The sequence below is a fragment of the Leptinotarsa decemlineata genome, unplaced genomic scaffold, assembly GCF_025532065.1.
Source record: "Leptinotarsa decemlineata unplaced genomic scaffold, Ldec_3_MD MMD2_tig00002082_RagTag_RagTag, whole genome shotgun sequence".
NCBI classification, from domain to species: domain Eukaryota; kingdom Metazoa; phylum Arthropoda; class Insecta; order Coleoptera; family Chrysomelidae; genus Leptinotarsa; species Leptinotarsa decemlineata.
The window spans coordinates 954,704-974,656 of record NW_027412573.1 but is presented as its reverse complement, the minus strand read 5'-3'; the positions used below and the strand labels follow the sequence as shown (position 1 = coordinate 974,656).

At 36.7% G+C, this 19,953-nt stretch overlaps 1 protein-coding gene and 1 long non-coding RNA gene across 2 annotated transcripts in view; one reads left to right on the top strand and one right to left on the bottom strand.

The window, feature by feature from the left end:
* LOC111513274 (uncharacterized) overlaps positions 1–19,953 on the top strand; it is a 206,061-nt gene that overhangs the window by 87,942 nt on the left and 98,166 nt on the right. The gene's annotated exons all lie outside the window — the stretch shown is intronic.
* Positions 15,365–16,338, bottom strand: LOC141482875 (uncharacterized). The gene is made up of 2 exons (XR_012465773.1): positions 15,482–16,338; positions 15,365–15,420 (listed from the first exon to the last, which is right to left on the bottom strand). It is a non-coding gene; the product is annotated as an uncharacterized lncRNA (long non-coding RNA).

Here is a 19,953-nt window from a genome sequence, read left to right as displayed (position 1 = left end):
TTATGTCAAATATGTCAATTGAACTGTTTCATATTTTCGGCACCCTCGGTTACCAGATTTAGTCCTCCTGGATTTGTTTTGGTTCCAACATTAGACGCACACAGTGTGCAAGGACTCTTCAACGAACAAAAATTGTTGAATCAGAAAATCGTGGAAAGATTCCATTGAAAGTGAAGTTTTGAGAAGGAAGATGAATTTTATCCAGAATTTTTGAGATTCGATATAATGATGCTGATTGATATCAATATATTTGTATCATTCATGAAAAGTATCAAGATTGATGGACATATTTAGATAGATTGTGACAAATCCTATGAAATTTCTGTAAAATCCGGACCAAGGCGAATTTCTAACCTTCCCCGTATACCGCTCAGTACGATTACTAAATGCGCGCATATTGGCCCCTCCTTCAATTCATCAAAAAGTCGAACAATTGATTTTATTTCCAGTCCACATAATTACATTAATGTCGGGCTACATTGAACTCATTAAGATAATTCGACAAATTAGATAAAGAGACCACAAAAGAGTTAACTTCTGTATCGTAGGGTTTCTAAATAGGGTACGCTCACAAGTGATGGCATTTCGTAAGAACAGTTTTTGGGAGTCGCTAATCGACCAAGAGGAAGTGAAATTAAATAAATTGGAACTCTATATCGAGAAATAGAGGAAAGATATACTACGTTGAATGTTATTCTGAAAGTTATGGACTAATTTTTATTGAATTGAAATGTCAATACACAATATCGATAAAGGATTTCAGTTGGAGTATTTTTTTCTTATTTGAATACTCTTGTGTATTTGTCATCAATGTTAGTTTTGTTATTTGTTCACAGTATTTTTACTGAATATCGAGGAAACCAAATTGAAAATGGATACAATGGAAACAGCAAAGAAAACTCAAAAATCGCCAATGTAAACATCAACTACATATGCTGACACTAACAACAAGTACACAGAGAAGCTAACTCAGAAAAATACATGATCTTTTTTCTAGGACAAAACACAAAGACGACAATGGCTCCAAAGAAGCTCTGATCTGAGCTTTATTAAGCATCAGAAGTTGCTAAGAGGTGTACAGTTTTCTGGTTCGAAACAGCGTTCCAAGTTTTTGAGAAGCAGCCTTTGCAATTCCAGCGTTATGATTGTGAACCTGGTTACTTGCAGGAAAATGAATCATCATTGATATGTGCGACGGAATGAGTGCCATAAAAATGGCCTTCAAAACAGTAAATAAAACTCAAAGAGTATACATTGAAACATCAATAACATCATCCTCGTCTTCATGTAATGGCCTGAGCTACTGCGGCTATCCGGCTAAAAAGTTTCACTGCTTGTTCAGGATTCAAGTGACAACACAGCCCATTCCCACTTGGAAAAATATGTGAAATCCATTCCGTAATATAGACACTAGTTAGTCAGTACTTAATTACCACACAATGATGCACATTCGTTTGTTGCTGTTGTGCTAAAACCAGATGAATCGTGTCGACCATATTTTAAAAAATATAAAATTTTAACAGTTCCATGTTGAGATGTATCAAACAGTTTCTCATTGCCATGGTTACCCAACTAGAAACGGAGACCTCATCAGAAATCCTGCACACAGCTCATTATTCTATGAAAAAAGCCCCTCATATAGAGGTATGAAGTTTTTCAATCATCTTCTCGCAAACCCAAGAGAGCAACTGAATAAACTTTTTCAAATCAAAATTGAAAGTATATTTGCAAGACAAATGTTACTATAGTATTTACTATAGAATTTCCTGATGCAAAATGAAAATATGTTTGCTAATATGTATGCATATAAATGTTATACATGTTTTCATGTATATGTGAACAAATCTATTAAATTGTGATATTTTAATATTGTTGATTGTAAATTTGTCATCATCACACGGTTTTTTTTATTTGTGACGTATCCTATATCATGCTGTATGTAAGGATTGAATAAAGATTATTATTATAATGCATTTTGCATTAATCCCTTTGTTTGGATTTTTCCATAGTCATACAGCATGAACTGCCTCCAGGAAATAAAATCATTTTATATTCTATTCTATTCACAAATATATATGATAACTGATAATAACGACGATTAAACAGAGTAGCCAGTATAGGAAAAATACATCCTTCGGCTTCATAGGATTGCTTCAGGTTCAACTTCATACCTAAAACTATTTTCAGTTCGCCCAACTTGAATATTGCTTGTTTCACTTCGATGCGGTTGCTTATACACTTCCACTTTTTACCAAGAATACGTCCAATGTCGTTGTTAGGAACTAACTATGGGAAACACTCCGGAGAAAAGATAATAAATGGTTTTCTTTGAAATCTGCCGTAGTTTATGAACATGTAACATTATCACGAATGTTTATCGGTAAGGTACAGGCGGTAGGTAATGCTAGCGTAATTAAATTGGTTGTATTCGGTAGAGCCACGTCAATGTTTCTGATATTAATCAAAGATGATCAGAAGAATTCTGGACAGTGGTTCTATAATTAAGTTATCAAATTGAGAGGAGACGGAAATGCAAGAACTAAATAGAAAATATATATTTTCAAAAATTATGCTTTTTCTGCATTCATTTTGACGTTGAACAAGATGATAGTAATAATAATAATAACAGCAGTGAAAACCAAAGAAGGCTCAGGGTGTGGAGTGTACTCCAGGTCACTAAGCCTAAGAATTAAGTGGGGAATGGGAAGAAATATCAGCGTGGTCCAAACAGAACTGGCTGGTATCTCAAACGCCACAAAAGAATTAACCAAGAAAGGAATTTCTGGCAAAAACATAACAATCTGCACTGACAGCAGACAAGCCCTATTAGCCTTGAACAGACAACGTATAACCTCAGGGCTAGTACTAGAGTGTCACCAAGATTTAGCCAAAGCCAAAGCCAAAGTTTGGCCTGTAAAGTCGTCAGGAGTTCGGATCTTATTCTCTGCATAGTCCGCGACCATTAGAGAGCAGGAATTGGAGCATTTCTCTTTAGGGCAGCTTTCCAAGCAGCTGATGAACTCGGTTTAGTTTTCGACACTGAACGAGGTGACCACAACTCTGTCACCGAGTTGGAAACCGCTCAGCAAAAAGCTCAGATAAAAGCATAAAAGCCGCAGAGATCAGCCTACTTCTGCGGAAACACAAGGATAAGCCAATGCTTGGGATCTTCTTCAATAACATTGGAGGCCTTGGCTTATCAAAGCGCCTGACGTTCGCTTTTCTCAGGTCGAGTGGGCTGAAATCGGAAACTGAGGGGTTCATCATGGTGTGCCAGGATGGTGTCTTCAACACCTTAGTCTACCACAGTCGCGTGATGGGTATAGAGGTTCCTGACACAAGGTGCAGGTCCTGCCGCGAACCGCTCGAGATCCTAATGCACTTGCTATCAGAATGTCCAGCATATGCGGTCTCGGCCTATATCCATCGACATAACGCGGCCGTAAGAGTGCTATATTACCATCTACCGCACTATTACGGTATTGATGAGACACCGGTGTTGCTCTACGCTCCGGACGATATTGAATCCGTTGTGGGTAACGAGAAGTGCCCTCAGGCTCATACAAGCTAATAAGCCTGATGTAGTCCTTCTCGACCACCAGAGCAAAACGATATTTGTTGTGGAGTTTTCAGCTCCTGGCGAGACGAATATCGTCAGAAAAGAGGAGGAAAAACGAATAAAATATCGAGATTTTCTCTTCGAACTCCGCAGACTCTATACAGATCACTCTGTCAAGATGATTGTTCTGATTATTGGAGTCCTTGGTGGAATGATGTCCTCTATACTCTCGAATCTTAAAATCATACCGGCTTGCCGCACTAAGGCAGAAATCTTAGCCGCACAGATGCAGAAGGTTGTCATTTATGGCTCACTGCGTTTGCTCAGGGCACATGATTCTCGGACCCAATGATTACTTACCCCACGGTGTGGGGAGTGATCATTCGGGGGATAGAGCCTGACCAGCGCATACTACGTTAAAATAATAATAATAATAATTGTTTTTATTGGTATGTTTCTCAGTACAAGAGATACTAACCTCACAAATGGCAGAATTCAACATCTGCACATGATAAATTAAGGCAGATATTGATTTTCCATCCAACCAACAACTACCACCATCTCTAGGTCAGGCTGGAAACTTCTGTGACCAACTTGGTAAGTTCAAAAACTTGTTCATCCTGTAGACAAACGTGTGTTTCTGGATTTCAAATATCCCTTTCCTGTAATTCACGAATTTTCTGCTCGTAAAACAGGTTATGAGAAGGGTAAAATTATCAGGTGTTTTGTGTAATAACATTAAACAAATATTGAAGGATATATGTTTGCGAGTTCGCTAATTTGTTTAATGCCAGATGTTATGAAGATAATGTTGAAGCAGAAAGCTAACAATAAATAATGATGTTGATAATGTCAAACTACAGAAGATGCAAAACATTGCTCTATCAAACATCAAATTAGAATTGAAACTGAGCGATACTGAATCATAGCAACGATGACAGCAACTTACATGTACAAACAACACTTTAAAAAAGTAGTGAGTGATATTTTTGCTGGTATCTGTTTGGCAACACTGTTTTTGACAGATCACGCGTGAATCGTGTCTTGTGTCATTGTCAAACTTGTTCAGTTTGGTCCATAATTCAACCATGAATCGACTTACGAATGAACAACGCTTGCAAATTATTGAATTTTATTATTAAAATTCATGCTCGGTGAAGAAAGTGCATCGTGCACCTCTTCGAATTTATGGGCAGTTTCGTCGGCCTACTGAGGGAGCTATTCGGAAGCTTGTGACTAAATTTGGAACCCAGTTTACATTATTGGACATTAAACCACCAGCACGCATACTTAGCGTGAGGACCGAAGAAAATATTGCGGCTTATCCGCCAGTGTTCGTGATGACCGTGAAATGTCGATTCACCGCAGTTCGCAGCAATTGGACCTCTGTTAAATTTTACAAAAGGATTTGGGTGTAAAACAGCTGGTGCGAGAGTTGAAGCCAAACGACCTCCCACAACGTCTAACATTTGGTGAATGGGCGCTGGAAAAGTTGGAGGAAGATCCACATTTTCATTGGAAAATTGTGTTCAGCGACGAGGCTCAATTAACAGCCGCCTTCGGTGAACAGTTTATCTCATGTTTGGGGGCAGTCAATTGGCCGCCTAGATCGTGTGATTTAACACCTTTGGATAATTTCTTGTGGGGTCATGTTAAGGCTCATGTCTACAGGGATAAACCAGCAACGACTGACGCTCTGGAAGTCAATATCGAAGCATTTATACGTGAAATACCGGTCGATATGTTAGAGAGAGTGTGCCAAAATTGGGCCTTGCGCTTGTGCCGCGGACAACATTTGCATGAAATCATCTTCAAACATCAAATTATATTGATCGTTCTATCGATTCCTATAAAGATTTCATCAATTTTTTCAAATTTTTTGTGCTGTTTCGACAATCAATCCTATACCTCTTGAAAAATCACCCGTTATTACATACATTTTTTTCGAAACTCAAAAATCTTGTCAGGAAGAAACTCGTAGTTGTTGACGAAAACATTTCATTTCTGCCAGTTAGAAGTGAGTCAATAACTGATCCGTTATTTCGTTTTGAACGACACTGTCTTCAGTGATTGGGCGTGAGAAGATGAATTGTTTGAAATCGATATGAGCTGCACCTTCTTGTAGGCGAAATTCGATCTTGTCACGAAACTGGTTCAGAAAGGAAATCAAATATCGATAGCACCCCATACCAATTATTGGACGACGTTCATAATCGACTGGATGGTTTATATCAACAAATAGGAGTTGATAAGGTTGTGACGAGACGTTTTTTACTCCGTTCAACCAAAGGCTGAAGTGGATGGTCTGCAACCCACCGAGAAGATTCAATTTGAATGCGTGAAATCACTGGATTTCTAAGGATTTACAAGTAATCTCCTGGAAATCGATCCTTTAATTTCGATCTACACAACACCGCTTTCATGTCAAAATACGGTATAGCACTGCTTTCATATTATGCTGAGAGCACTGTAACGAGAAATTGTTAAAGTCTACTAGTTTTTGCGCCGGTTTGCATAGGTGCAACTTGTTTTCTATGTTACAACATTACTTGTCAGTATTTTAATTTAAGTTTGAAGTTCGTTAACTTCAAGTCTGACAAATGGTTAGATTAAGGGAAATGCATAACGTATCCTAAAAACACTTTATTGTGTGATTTTCACTAGACAGTTTTACAAAAACGCAACACGTGTTTCGCCATACCATGGCTTCCTCGGGCGTGTCTTAATTAAGACACGCCATACAATGGCTTCCTCGGGCGTATCTTAATGTCTTAATTAAGAATATGTCTACCTTCAGACATTACGCATGCGTCTAGACGTCGGCGCATTGAGCCACGTATCCACTTAAATATTCCTGGAGTCTCTCTGATTACCCTGCAGGCATCGATGATGCGGTTTCTTAAGTCCTCTACATCGCGAACAGGAGTATGATAACCCAAATGATGTAAATGGCCCCAAATGGGGAAATCGAGAGGATTGAGATCCGGGGATCGAGCGGGCCAGTTCTGTGGTCCTCCTCGACCTATTCACTGATCTGCATATGTTTCAGTTAAATGCTGACGTGCTACTTGACTGAAAAGGGCGTGAGCCCCATCATGCATAAAAAACATATCCCTTCTGACGCCCAAAGAAACTTCCTCCAGCAGTACTGGATGCACTTCTCTTAAAAATTGAACGTATGCCTCACCTTTCAATCGAGAAGGTAGAAACTTCGAGCCACACGTTAAGAGAAAACTGTTCTTGCTGGTTAGTTTCGACAATAGCGTGAGGGTTTTCATCAGCCCGTATGTGGTAATTATGAAAATTAATAATCTTGTCCCGAGAGAAACTACATTCGTCTGTGAATTGTATCGTCTCCAGAGTGTCACAATTTCTCCTAATCATTTCCAGCATCCAATTGCAAAATTCAAGACGATTCGAAAAGTCTCGCGGTAACAGTGCCTGTACTCGTTGCAGATGGTAAGGGTATAAGAGTTGTTCCTTTAAAACTCGAATTACCGTCATATGATCAACATTTAGCTGAAAAGCAATCTTTCTAGTACTGGTAGTAGGTTGTTCTTCAATCAAATTAAGTACTGCTTCCTCAAGCTGTGGTATTCGTACTTCTCGATGGCGACCACAATCCTGCGTTCTTTTGTAGAATGAACCATATTCTCGTAATCGTTGATGAAGTCGAGCAAATATTCTATGTGAAGGATGCTGCCGTTGAGGATACATTTCAGCATATCTTCTAGAAGCTTCTAACCCATTCCCCTGCGACAGACCGTAAACGTAATGCATATCAGCCATTTCCTCATTTGTGTATGCCATTTTAATAACAAGTGAATTATTAAAGTGACAAATTAAGAACAGAACAACACACAATTAGTATCAATTCAATTTTGAAAATTCACAAACTGACAGGGTCATACCAATTTAATTGTCACTATCGCTAATAGCAACCTACTAGATAGATTAGTTTCGTATTTTCGCATTTATGACGATGTATCTCTGTAGTTGTTCGTAAAATAATTTTTTGCTGCGAACTGATTTATTTTGGGCAAAAAACCCAAGAGCCATTTTTTGTTCAGAATGAAACAGGCCATCGAAAATACATTTTTAAATGGTAAACAAATAATAAGGCAAAAAGTTACATTGGAAATAAATTTTAGGGGTTGCGTTTTCCACCCCTTACAACCATGGGGTGAACCAAATAAATTTCTGTCTAAGTGTTTTTTTGGTAGTACAAAACGTCAGGTTAATTTCAATAATGTAACTTTTTTAGTGCTTGTGAAAAAAATTGTTATACAAATTTTATGTACCCCCTTTAAGGGGCTGTATCTTAAAAATGGATGCTCCAATGAAATTTCTTTGTATGAAAGATCATATCTTTTTTCGAAGAGGAATCACCTCCTTAAATGTTTTACACTTATTTAGTTACACCCTGTATATTTCAGATATAGATTTCTACATTGTTCCAAAGGTAAATGCGACGCACTGGTTCTCTCCACAATAAACAAGCACAAAATAATAGTCAACACCCTTTAGCATCAAAGCAAGTCACTCGGTTATCGACAGAAGCATCTTTTATCACGCCCCCGTATACCTCGCCCATTCATCTGTTTTATGGTTGCACGATTCTGAGGAATGAAATGTGGAGGAACTGATGACAATGAGTCATAACTCACGTGTAGAGACATTTGTGTAGTGTGCAAATGACTCCGGTTCAACACATTTGCATAGGGAAATAATGTAACGCGGTTTGTTGAATAGAAATTCGCCTATTTCTTTGGTATGGGCTTGAGGTTATTCAGATCAAGTTAGATCTATGTGCCAGGAAAGGAAGTACTTATAGAAATGATATGAATGGTGTATACTATACTAGAAATGGCACAAGGACTTTTTTGGTTTGGTTCTTGCCTCATGAAGGGTGGTTTCAGAAGTATCTGACCCAACGTAGAAAATACAAAAGTTTTGGAACAAAATGTGTATTCATAATCTCCTTACAGCTTTATAAACTTTTACCAGCTGCGTTAAATGAGTTTGATACCTGAGGATGCACTATAAAAACACACTTTTGTCTAGTTTTCACGATAGTTTGACTAGTTTCGGTAATTACACCATTTTCAAAACTGTAATCTAATGTACTCTAATGACCGAAACTAGTCAACAAATATAAAACTATCGTGGCAATACACAATAGTATATTGTACAACAAGTGAGAAATTGTCTCTAAAGACCTTCTCAATCTCAAATTATTCTTGAAAAGCCTGTGCAAGGCTCACAAAACCTATGGCAACTTCTTTCGAATTTCCTAATGCCTCGTTGTTCTTGCCTTGGATGCTGATGGCAAAGGGCATTAAGACATTGCTTGAATTTCACTAGTTCGGACTTCCATTGTCTACTATATAAAATGATTTGAAATCCCTGAAACAAGTAAAAAATAATAATTAAAAAAGAATAGCTGAAAATAACAATTATTTTAAGCAACAGTAAACCTGAAATGAAATGATAGTGAAATAACCTACAAGTAAAAATATAATAATTGAATAAATAAAAATTAAAGGAATGAAAAAAGAAAATAATAAAAAAAATAAAGAAGTGTAAAGATTCCAAGTCACGTTAGTTCACGACGTTTCGATTGTTGGTATCTACAATCGTCTTCGGGTGATGACTGGACTGATTCCTCCGAGAGATGACTATTTATAGGTCGTTGAAATACTTTCACTTTCTCTGCTTTCCATTTTCCGCTTCACTGATTCCGTGAGAGATGACCGTTTTGGCGGGAGTTGGTCATTTTTCGTTTGATGATGGGTCTCCATATGTTTCGTATATCTACGCTGGCTTGGCTGAATACGTTGTTGGACAACATGTATGCGGCTTCCTTAAATTTTCTCCTGAACCAATGTTCCTCTCTGTGCAAGATCTCAGCTAGGGACCACTCGATGTTGTGTTGGAGGGTCCAAACATGTTCTGCTATTCCTGATTTGCTGGTTTCCCCTCGCTGTGTGTGTTTCTTGTGCTCGGCAATGCGAACATTCAATGGCCTCTTAGTTTCACCAATATAGGATTTTCCGCACTCACAGGGTATCCGGTAAATGCAATTCTTGGAATCGCAGTCCGCGTTTGGTGGCCTGGTTTTCGTGAGGCTGCTACGGATAGTATTACCGGATCTGAAGCAGGTTCTGATGTTGTATTTGGAACCAATTCTTCTTATCCTCTCCGATAATCCTCTGATGTAAGGAAGTGCAAGCACTGGTTGTGACGGCTTCTCTTCCTTGCGAGGCTCCTGCTGTCTTCTAGCCAAAGTATTTTCTACCATCGCTTTGGAGTAGCCATTCCGTTGAAGATCATTTTTGATGATGTCTAGTTCCTTCTCGAGACCTTCCTTTGTCCTTTTGTCGATTGATGGTGGTTGGATTCGTGGTTCAGATACTGTCCCGTATGAGTGAGTTTTCGGTATACAGATGTTTCCCACTTAGTGTCGGTCCTCTTCACCAAAACGTCTAAGAATGGCAATTCATTGTGGATTTCTTTCTCCACTGTGAAAGTGATGGAAGGTCTCACGCTGTTGATGTGTTTCAGAAAGGCGTCTAATTCAGTATTCCCATGTTTCTATATTATGAAGGTGTCGTCAACATATCTCAACCAGACTCGAGGTTTCTTGTGGGCTTCTTCAATGGCCAGAGTTTCAAACCACTCCATATATATGTTGGCTATGACTGGTGAAAGTGGCGATCCCATTGGCAGTCCCTCATCTTGTGTTAAGAATTCGTCCTTCAGTTGGAAATAACAGTTTCGTACACAGCATCCTAGTAATTCCATAATTACTTCTATAGGTAGATTCGTTCTCTCTTTCAGGTTCCCGTCTTCGAATAGCTTCCTCTGTATGATTTGGAGTGCTTCTTCGACCGGAACGTTGGTGTAAAGACTTTCCACGTCGAAACTAATTAGTTGATCTTCCTGTGTGACCTCAATTGACCCTAGTAGTTCGACAAAATTCTTCACGAAAGACGATGTTTTTCCTTGCAATGGTTGTATTAAGGGAAGTGAAAATCTAGACAAGTTTTGAGTAGCCGAATCTCTGGAGCTGATGATCGGTGTAAGCGGAACGTCCTTCTTGTGGATTTTGGGTAACCATACAAGTGAAGATTTCAAGGCATTTTGCACAAGAAGCACACACAGCGAGGAGAAACCAGCAAATCAGGAATAGCAGACCATGTTTGGACCCATCAACACAACATCGAGTGGTCCCAAGCTGAGATCTTGCACAGAGAGGAACATTGGTTCAGGAGAAAATTTAAGGAAGCCGCATACATGTTGTCCAACAACGTATTCAGCCAGGCCAGCGTAGATATACGAAACATATGGAAACCCATCATCAAACGAAAAATGACCAACTCCCGCCAAAACGGTCATCTCTCACGGAATCAGTGAAGCGGAAAATGGAAAGCAGAGAAAGTGAAAGTATTTCAACGACCTATAAATACTCATCTCTCGGAGGAATCAGTCCAGTCATCACCCGAAGACGATTGTAGATACCAACAATCGAAACGTCGTGAACTAACGTGACTTGGAATCTCTACACTTTTTTATTATTTTCTTTTTTCATTCCTTCAATTTTTTTTTTATTCAATTATTATATTTTTTCTTGTAGGTTATTTCACTATCATTTCATTTCAGGTTTATTGTTGCTTAATATAATTGTTATTTCCAGCTATTCTTTTTCAATTATTCTTTTTAACTTGTTTCAGGTATTTCAAATCATTTTATATAGTAGACAATGGAAGTCCGAACTAGTGAAATTCATCACGAAACACTGTCAATCACCTTCAAACAAAGACATTGCTTCTTCTTGTAGGTAATGGTGGAATTATATCTTCCAGGGTTTTTTGCACTTGAAGAACGAAGTCCTATTACATTTTCTCTTCTAAGGATCCATTATTTCACAAATATCATACGCGGTTGATAGGAAACTATTTGCCAGGCTTCGAAGTTCGATCACCTCTGTTTGAGGAACGAATAAAGCGCAATTGAATAAGATCAATTATAATTTCAAGTCTTCGAGGTGTAGCAAATCGCAATAAATCAAGTGCGGCAGAACTAATTACTTTTCAACCGCATCATCGTGATTCTGCAAGAAGTCGCCGTCTTAACAATGGAAGACGACAACAATAGCTAACCGAGAAAGAGAAATTCGACGAGGCTTCGTGAAAGTGTCGATCTGCATTTCTTTGGTGAGTTTTGTAACCACGATGAGTTTTCTCAATGACAGGTGGCTAATCCCAGTATGGAACAGTTTGCGGGATAAAATATTTTAATTGTTTTGCTATGTGATTTGGATTTGAATAGCTGCAGATTAAAGTCGTTTGACAAACCGGTATCAGACAGTTTGTTTCACAGAAAAACTGATTTCCAAAGGTGTATTTTAATGGGGATCTAGAAGGGATTTTGAATTGGAGTGTGGAAAGTAACCAGGTTCAATTCAATGCCACAAAAACCCAGGCATGGGTTTTTTCCAAAAAAATGAAAGCCTCCAAACCGGACGTGATAATGCCAGGTCAGATAATTCCGTTTTCTGCTTCGATGAGTGCGTTGGGGGTCGCTGGAATTGCAAAGCCTGCTTCTCTGAAGCTTGGAACACTGGTCCGAACCAGAAAACTGTACTCTTGATGCTTTATAAATCTCAGATCAGACCTTCTTTGGAGTATTGTTCAGTATTTCAGTTACTTGAATCAAAATTAAAAAATAAATTTTCATCGGGATCGGATGAGGTAGGGGAGAGGGGGGAAAGTTATTACAAAATTGATTCTAGTTAGTTATTTGGACCATAGTGGGCCGTTTATATGGAAATTAAAATCGGAGTGAGGTAATAGATACATTTACACAAATGATGCTGATTTTAATTGAAATATATATATATATACAGCGTGACTCACGGTCGATGGTAGGTTAGACGTTTCTGGAAAACGCAAAGCATGATTTTTCTGAAAATTTCACTTCTCACATTTCCCTACCTGTTCTATCGATCTAAAATATTTTCAGCATTGCGGCGTTGCCACTTCCATCAAAAAGTCCTAGCAACTTTATTTTTTTAAATGGAACACCCCGTATATTAATACATTTTTGGAATCGCTCTGGTGTTTTAATACTTTTTTGTTGATAATGTCCTATACCTATCTCTATCTGTTTTCGAGATAAAAACTAAATTGTGCTAAATATGGTCCAAAACATAGCCTTAATTGAAATTAAGTATATCAGTACTGTCAATTCATGAAAAGTTGATATTATGATGATAGTTTGGACAAACTCAAAATATTCAAATTACACCAAGAAATCGACTCCATATCATACAGGGCGTGCTAAAATTACTATTATTTCCATTATGCATAAAAGTAGTCAAAAGTTCATTTTTCCAAATGAAACCCCCTGTATATTACTCGGTAAATTGAAAGATGGTGAAAAATGCTTCAAGTTGATATACATGTCCCTATACCTAAATCGTCAAATTTTCTAAATAAAGCCGTTTTTGTGGAAAAATAGTTATTCACGTTTTACCTACAAGTATTGAAAATGGCATTTTATTTTGTGAGTGGGGATTATTGCAAAACGAGCGTCAGCAAGTGGAGCAAACTCACGAGCAAAATAAAATCACTTTTAAAAAATGTATCATACAAATTTTTTTGATAACGTTATTGCTGATAATAAAAAAAGTATAGGGTCCATGGGATTTGAACACACGAACTTTGGATTATAAGGCATATGTTACAACTACATACGCCAACTCACGTTATTTCAAGGAGGATTATTAGTTAGTCATGAAGGACTTTCTACAGTTGGACAGAATACTACTTCTTCATCGTCAGTAACTTCACAGGGATTTAATATTAACAATAGCACGAACTGCATGTGTGAACTTTTCTAAATGATTTTTTGGTAGGTGTTCTGATTGAAGTGTTTCTATCAAAGATATTTTCAAAAACAGTGGTACAAAAAATAATTTTTAAAGAATTTGATTTCTAGGTAGCCGTGGAAATGTCAAGCTTATGACAGTTTGGTGACTTTTATAAGTAATTGATAAATGGTTATTGACGGTGTTTCAAAAAATCGCCAAAAATTAATGCAAATATTGATTATTCAAACGAAGTTCTTATGAAATCATTTATTATACACGGACAGTGTGATCAAATCATTGCCAGAACTTGTAGAAAATTCAATCAAATGTATCCTGAATTAACACCAATGAACGAGAGGAAGTTTGTAAGATTACAAAATAATTTCCTTAACTATGGCTCCATTTTAAAAGCGCCTTCAACATTACCAAAACCTGATACTTCAAATGAGGACAATACTGTTAACGTTTTGGCATATTTTTATGCATATCCAGAAGCTTCCATTCGCAGTGCTGAAAAAGATTTAGGTGTATCACATGCTTCAGTACAACGAATTTTGAAAAATCACGGAATGCATCCGTATAAATTTACCAAAGTTCAAGCTCTAAAAGCAGAAGACTTCGAACGTAGAATGCATTTTTGTGAATCCCTTTAGATTCATACAGAGGAAGATCGGGAATTTTTGTCAAAAATAATTTGGAGCGACGAATCAAAATTTACGAGGGATGGTATTTTCAATAGAAGGAATAAACATTTTTGGACTGATCCTCATGTTACAAAAGAAATGGGTTTTCAAGAAAAATTTGACCTGAAAGTTTTTTGTATTTTGAAGAACAATAAAATTATCTTTTTTATTTATGAAGACACACTGAATGCAGAGAGATCTCTCCAAATATTAAAGACGACTGTAACCGATTTTCTTGAAAATTTGCCTTTAGAGGAATATAGGAATTCGTGGTTTCAACTGGACGGATAGCCAGCTCATTCCACCCAGGAAGTTTCCAGGAAACTTGACGAAATCTTCGACGATCGTTGGTTTAGGCGTTTAGGGCCGTGGGATTGGTCACCGAGATCACATGATCTCACGCCACTTGACTTTTTTTATGGGGTGTTTTAAAAGAAAGGGCATACAGTACTCCAGTGCCTACCAAAGAAGAATTGCGACGGCGAATAGCGCGGAGTATTGAAGATCTGGATCCCCAGGAAATTGAAAAAGCAACCACAAGTCGCGTACAAAAAACATTTTATTGTGAAAATGTGATATTTTGTTTACAATTTTGTTATTTTGAATCATCCTATTCTGTTATTGTCTGTACTTTCACATGTTTTAGCCCACAAAATCTTACTTTTTACCTAGAAATGACTGATTTTTGGTACAGTTGTTCCCTGGAAACTTTGAGTCATAGTTAAGGAAATTATTTTGTAACCTTACAAACTTCCTCTCGTTCATTGGTGTTATTTCAGGATACATTTGGTTGAATTTTTTTACACGTTCTGACAATGATTTGATCACTTTGTTCATGTGTAATTATACACATAATTTCATAAGAACTTTGTTTGAATACTCAATATTTGCATTCATTTTGGAAGATGATTCGAAACACCGTCGATAACTCTTTGTAAATTACTTATAAAAGTAACCGAACTGCTATAAGCTTGATAATTCCACTGCTACCTAAATCCAAATTCTAAAAATAAAATAATGTTTCTAGAAGAAGCGACTTTATTGAGAAAACTTGACGATTCAGGTATAGGGACATGATATATCATCTTGAAGCATTTTTCACTATCTTTCAATTTACTGAGTAATATACAGGGGGTTTCATTCGAAAAAAATTAACTTTTGACTTCTTTTATGCACAATGCCACCTGTGGGGGCAAGTTGTTACAGTCTACGGGGTGAAATGTGTTACGTGAAAAAAAAATCTAAGAACTCCAAACAACAACTTTATTAAGTGGTCATGGAATGAACCCTTTTACAAAAAGTGCCTACAAAAATATAATAAAAGTAACACAAAATGCAATGAAATAAAAAATAATCTGAACAAACCTGTTAACAAGAATATTAAACTAGTCGCTATCGGACGAGCAGTGAATACAAGTGTAAACATCGTTGTCTTTTCCACAATTTGGCAACCGCTGCTTTAATGCGAACTGTCAAGCAGAGAATTAGAAGTACATCAATCTAACCTAATTCTCTTGCGTTTGTCATTGAGTAGGCTTCACTTAAAACAAACGATAACGATATGCAAGCGAGCGTCTCGGCCGCATCTATAAACAAATTGACCAATTTACTCTGCCCTGCTGGGGCGGAATGACTTTGCTAATTCGCAATTGTGCCTGTTTTCCAGTTATTAATAGAAATTGTTTTTTCCTCGGTCAGGACGATGATGCATCGATGCAAGCAAGAAAATTGTTTTCTAAATTGAACGTGTAATCGACTGTTTTATCTACGCAGCAAGAATATTTCCAGTCGTTTGTTATTAACGATGGGTCTGGTATTCATATGGGGTCTTAGTCGAGTGTCAATCATGGTACATGAGAATCCACTGCATGCGGTTGTACAGGGTTATTCACTATAAATTACCCACCCCTTATCATTGTTATTATTGCCTACAGAAAAAAAATTGAATATAAAAGTTGTGTGCTTGGGACTAAATTTTGATAAAATGCTATCAAAAATACAGAGGCGTGCAGATTTTAGGGGATACAATTTTTTTATATATTTTTTTCAAATGGGACACCCAGTATATTATTGAATTTTTGGAATGGTCTTTTTTTCCTTATTTCAAAAAAATACCACATGTTACCCCTATCTTATAACGTTTTTGAGTTCTTAGAAGTGAGGAAGAAAAATTTCAATTATTGAAAAATAGAAAACAAAAAATTCATTTAGGAAATTTAAATAACATGATAAGTCATAACATTACTGTCAATGAATAATTGATAACGTCTTCTTATATTTATAAGTGCATCGGAAATTGCTTCATTATTGACAATCAGGATCATTATTTCACGTCGAATCGTGTCTTCAATTAATTGAATATTATTATTATTATCGTTATTAAAAATGTCTTTTAGAAATCCCCAGAAAAATGAATCCATGGAAGTCAAGTCTGGACTTTCAGGTGGCCATTTAATGCTTCCATTATTTGCTATCCATATTGGGAATACATTATTCAAATGTTCTTGAACGGGTAGATGAGGGGTTGCCCCATCTTGCATTCAAATCATATTGGCAAGCTCGGCTTCCGAAAATTTTTGTATAAGAATATTTTCTACTTCTGGGATAAGTATTTCTTGATAGGTAACTCCTGTCAATATATAATCATAAAATATTGGGCTAACAATTTTATTTCTATAAATTTCGCACCAAACGCTAACAGTTTTTCTTCCTGGTTTCTTTATTTGTTTGAACAATCGTTTTCTTTCCCACGACCTTCGATTTTTCCTACTGAAAACTCCTGCCTTTTCCTCTTATGATCCTCTGTTAAAACTAGCACGGGTAAAATTTTATATGGCTTGTAGTTGTGTTTTTCAACGTACGTTGGATTTTGGAATAATTTTTACCTTATTGATCTGCTATATATCCTTTATACTACATTCAGAATTTTCTAAAAAATAATGCAATGTTTCAAAAAAGTCTATTTGCGAATTAATATGCATAGGCTTACCTTCGAAATGAAGCAGTATATTTTTTCTACTAAAACTGAAAGTATAATTCACCTTTCTTATCTACATACATAATATACCCACCTCACAGATCACCGGAGATATCATTAGTTTTGCAGATGACACGGCAAGATTCTATTGTGACAAATTAATGAATTAACTGTCTTAAACAAATTTATTTTCATCAATATTTCACTAATCACAAAATGTATTTAACACAACACTTAGTAACTAACGCTTAATTCATTTCCATTATTTGAATTTCTTGTTTAGCCGCTCGATTCACTTTCTAAACTGCCCTCTTGGGTCGGGAAGACGTAAGTATTTGATCCACCCTACTATATTCTGAAAGTGGAATACTGGACCCCAGACAAATCTACTTTCTTTGTGTAGTGGTAGATCAATACAAAAAAAAGTCACTTAAGAAATATTGACCACAATTATAATACCAGGACAAAAAAAAAGTACTCATCCAAAACTATTGTTCAGAGAGAGGGTATATTTATCCAAGCTTGAAAATATTTAACAATATCCCTAGGAATATCAAAGACTCAACATCAATTGTTTCATTAAAAAAAAACAAAGCAGTATATTCACGAAACAGAGAGGAAAAAAAATACATAAACTGATAGATCCGAATAGACTTTCCTGCGGTAATATTCATTTGAAGATAGGAGAACTATACACTAATGACATTGTAACAAAAAATGGTGCACATACATATTAGAGCACAACTTTTAATAAATTATTCACTGTATGTTATTATCATTCCGTTATTTTGTTTGAGTAGAACAGAATATCATTATTATAATTCTGTTGGTTTGTTTAAGTGTAGATATTATTTTCACTAAATTGTGTTAAAAAATAAAACGTACGATAACCACGTGCTGGGTTCTTAGCCTTAGTGGTTCATTTGTTATTTCAAAATGCAATTTTTGTAGAGTATTGAATAATGTTATACAGCCTACTATATGTAAGTCTACTCTAGCAACTTGTTATTTATAAAATTGTACCTTTTTTCTTCGGAAATGAACATTATTATTATTATTAAATGAAGCACTAAAAAGTCGGATACACTGGTTAGACTAGATTCACGACAATAAATGGTGAAACTGGAACCTCTGGCGAAGAATAAATATGAAAACGGAAACTGCAATAATGAAGAAAAGATAAATGAAACTTTCTATGTTTTTTACCACTTTCATTTGTAACTAACTGCAGTAACTTACTGCAGTTTCGTCCTATACGGACATTTTCAAACTTAAACAATATTGTGTAACATTTTCAAACTTATACAATATTGTATAACATTTTCAAACTCATACAATATTGTATAAGTTTGAAAATGTCCGTATAGGACGAAACTGCAGTAAGTTACTGCAGTTAGTTACAAATGAAAGTGCTAAAAAACATAGAGTTTCATTTCTCTTTTCTTTTTGACGTGGTCTTCTTTAGTTTCTACATGTCAATTGGCCCGGAAGACCGCCGAGAAAGTCTACATTCCTAAACTAATTCCTAAGTATAGACAGTTTAATTGTCATGCCTCTCAAGCTATGAAACAAGGGACTGAATTCAAGCCATTTCAGCCAAGCAGTTTCAAAATGACAATTATTGATGATCCATGGTCTGTTGAAAAACACAAAACTACAAAATACAACGAATAAGCTGATCGTTAATTCACCTTGACAGTGCTAAAATGTTACAAACTGAACGACCATGCCCCCCCAGTAGTTTTGATCCTGTGTTCATCCCTCTCATGTATTTTTCCTGTAATATTATTTTCAAACTGTGAGATCTCACTAGACTTTCTTGATATACTTCGTGACATGTAAGACATATTACAGATTTATCAATTGATTCGATAATTGAAAATCTTGCGTTCGTGATACACCCCACGAATGCAAAGTACATAATCGTGATATGATATTTCCACTCACGGATATTCGGAACGGTGAATGCGGTTTGCATTTTTAATGGTTTCTATAATTTCGTTCAAGTTCCCATCATTTGAAAGCAATGATATAGCGTTTCTCCGTTTCGTACAGATAGCTTCAATCTCGCTAAGAATCTCTATTACGAGGATCATTTTGAAAATAACCATGAATTATAGTTTCTTAGATTGGACAAAAGAATTGCTCTTTTTGTAAGGAGTAAAGAAGTATGCATTTTATATGTGCATGACTGTACGCGAATACAGTCTTCTGGGCTATCTATCGGGCCCGTCCCCAGGTGGTGGATAGGGGAACGGCCAGGGGACTGGAGGCCCTGTCCGAAAAGCCAATGTGGCCTTAAGGACGGGGTCGCCGGACTCTTGCTCAGTAGCAGAAACAAGTAGGGTGAGGAGCACTAAAACTCCCCAAAAGCCTTTGCAAAACATGGCACCGTGGACCAGCCAGGATGACGTGCAGTTACAAACGATTCCCTACCTCTGGTAATGCGTGGCTCTGCCAGAGGTGACCACCTCTTCCTTTGCTACTCGTGGGAACACACATGAATGAAAGAAACACAAAAACAGAAACAACAAAAACCATACCGATGCTGGACAGAAATGCTCAACAGTAGCAAGAAAATAGAAAAAAAACAATCGATCTGAGGATAGCCAACTCAACTAATAAAACAAAAACATGGAAGTTGGTTAACCAAATAAAAAAGAAACCCAACCAAGTAAAAGAAATTACCTTAAATGATAACGGAACAGAATTATACACTAGATAAATGATCGAGAAATTCAATAATCATTTTACACCCACTCCAGGAAAAGTAGGACTTGAACTTGAATTTACGCAAAAATTGTATATATTTGTTCAAGTTCACTATTTTTTCCCCAATTTCTGAATTTGAGGTATTAGA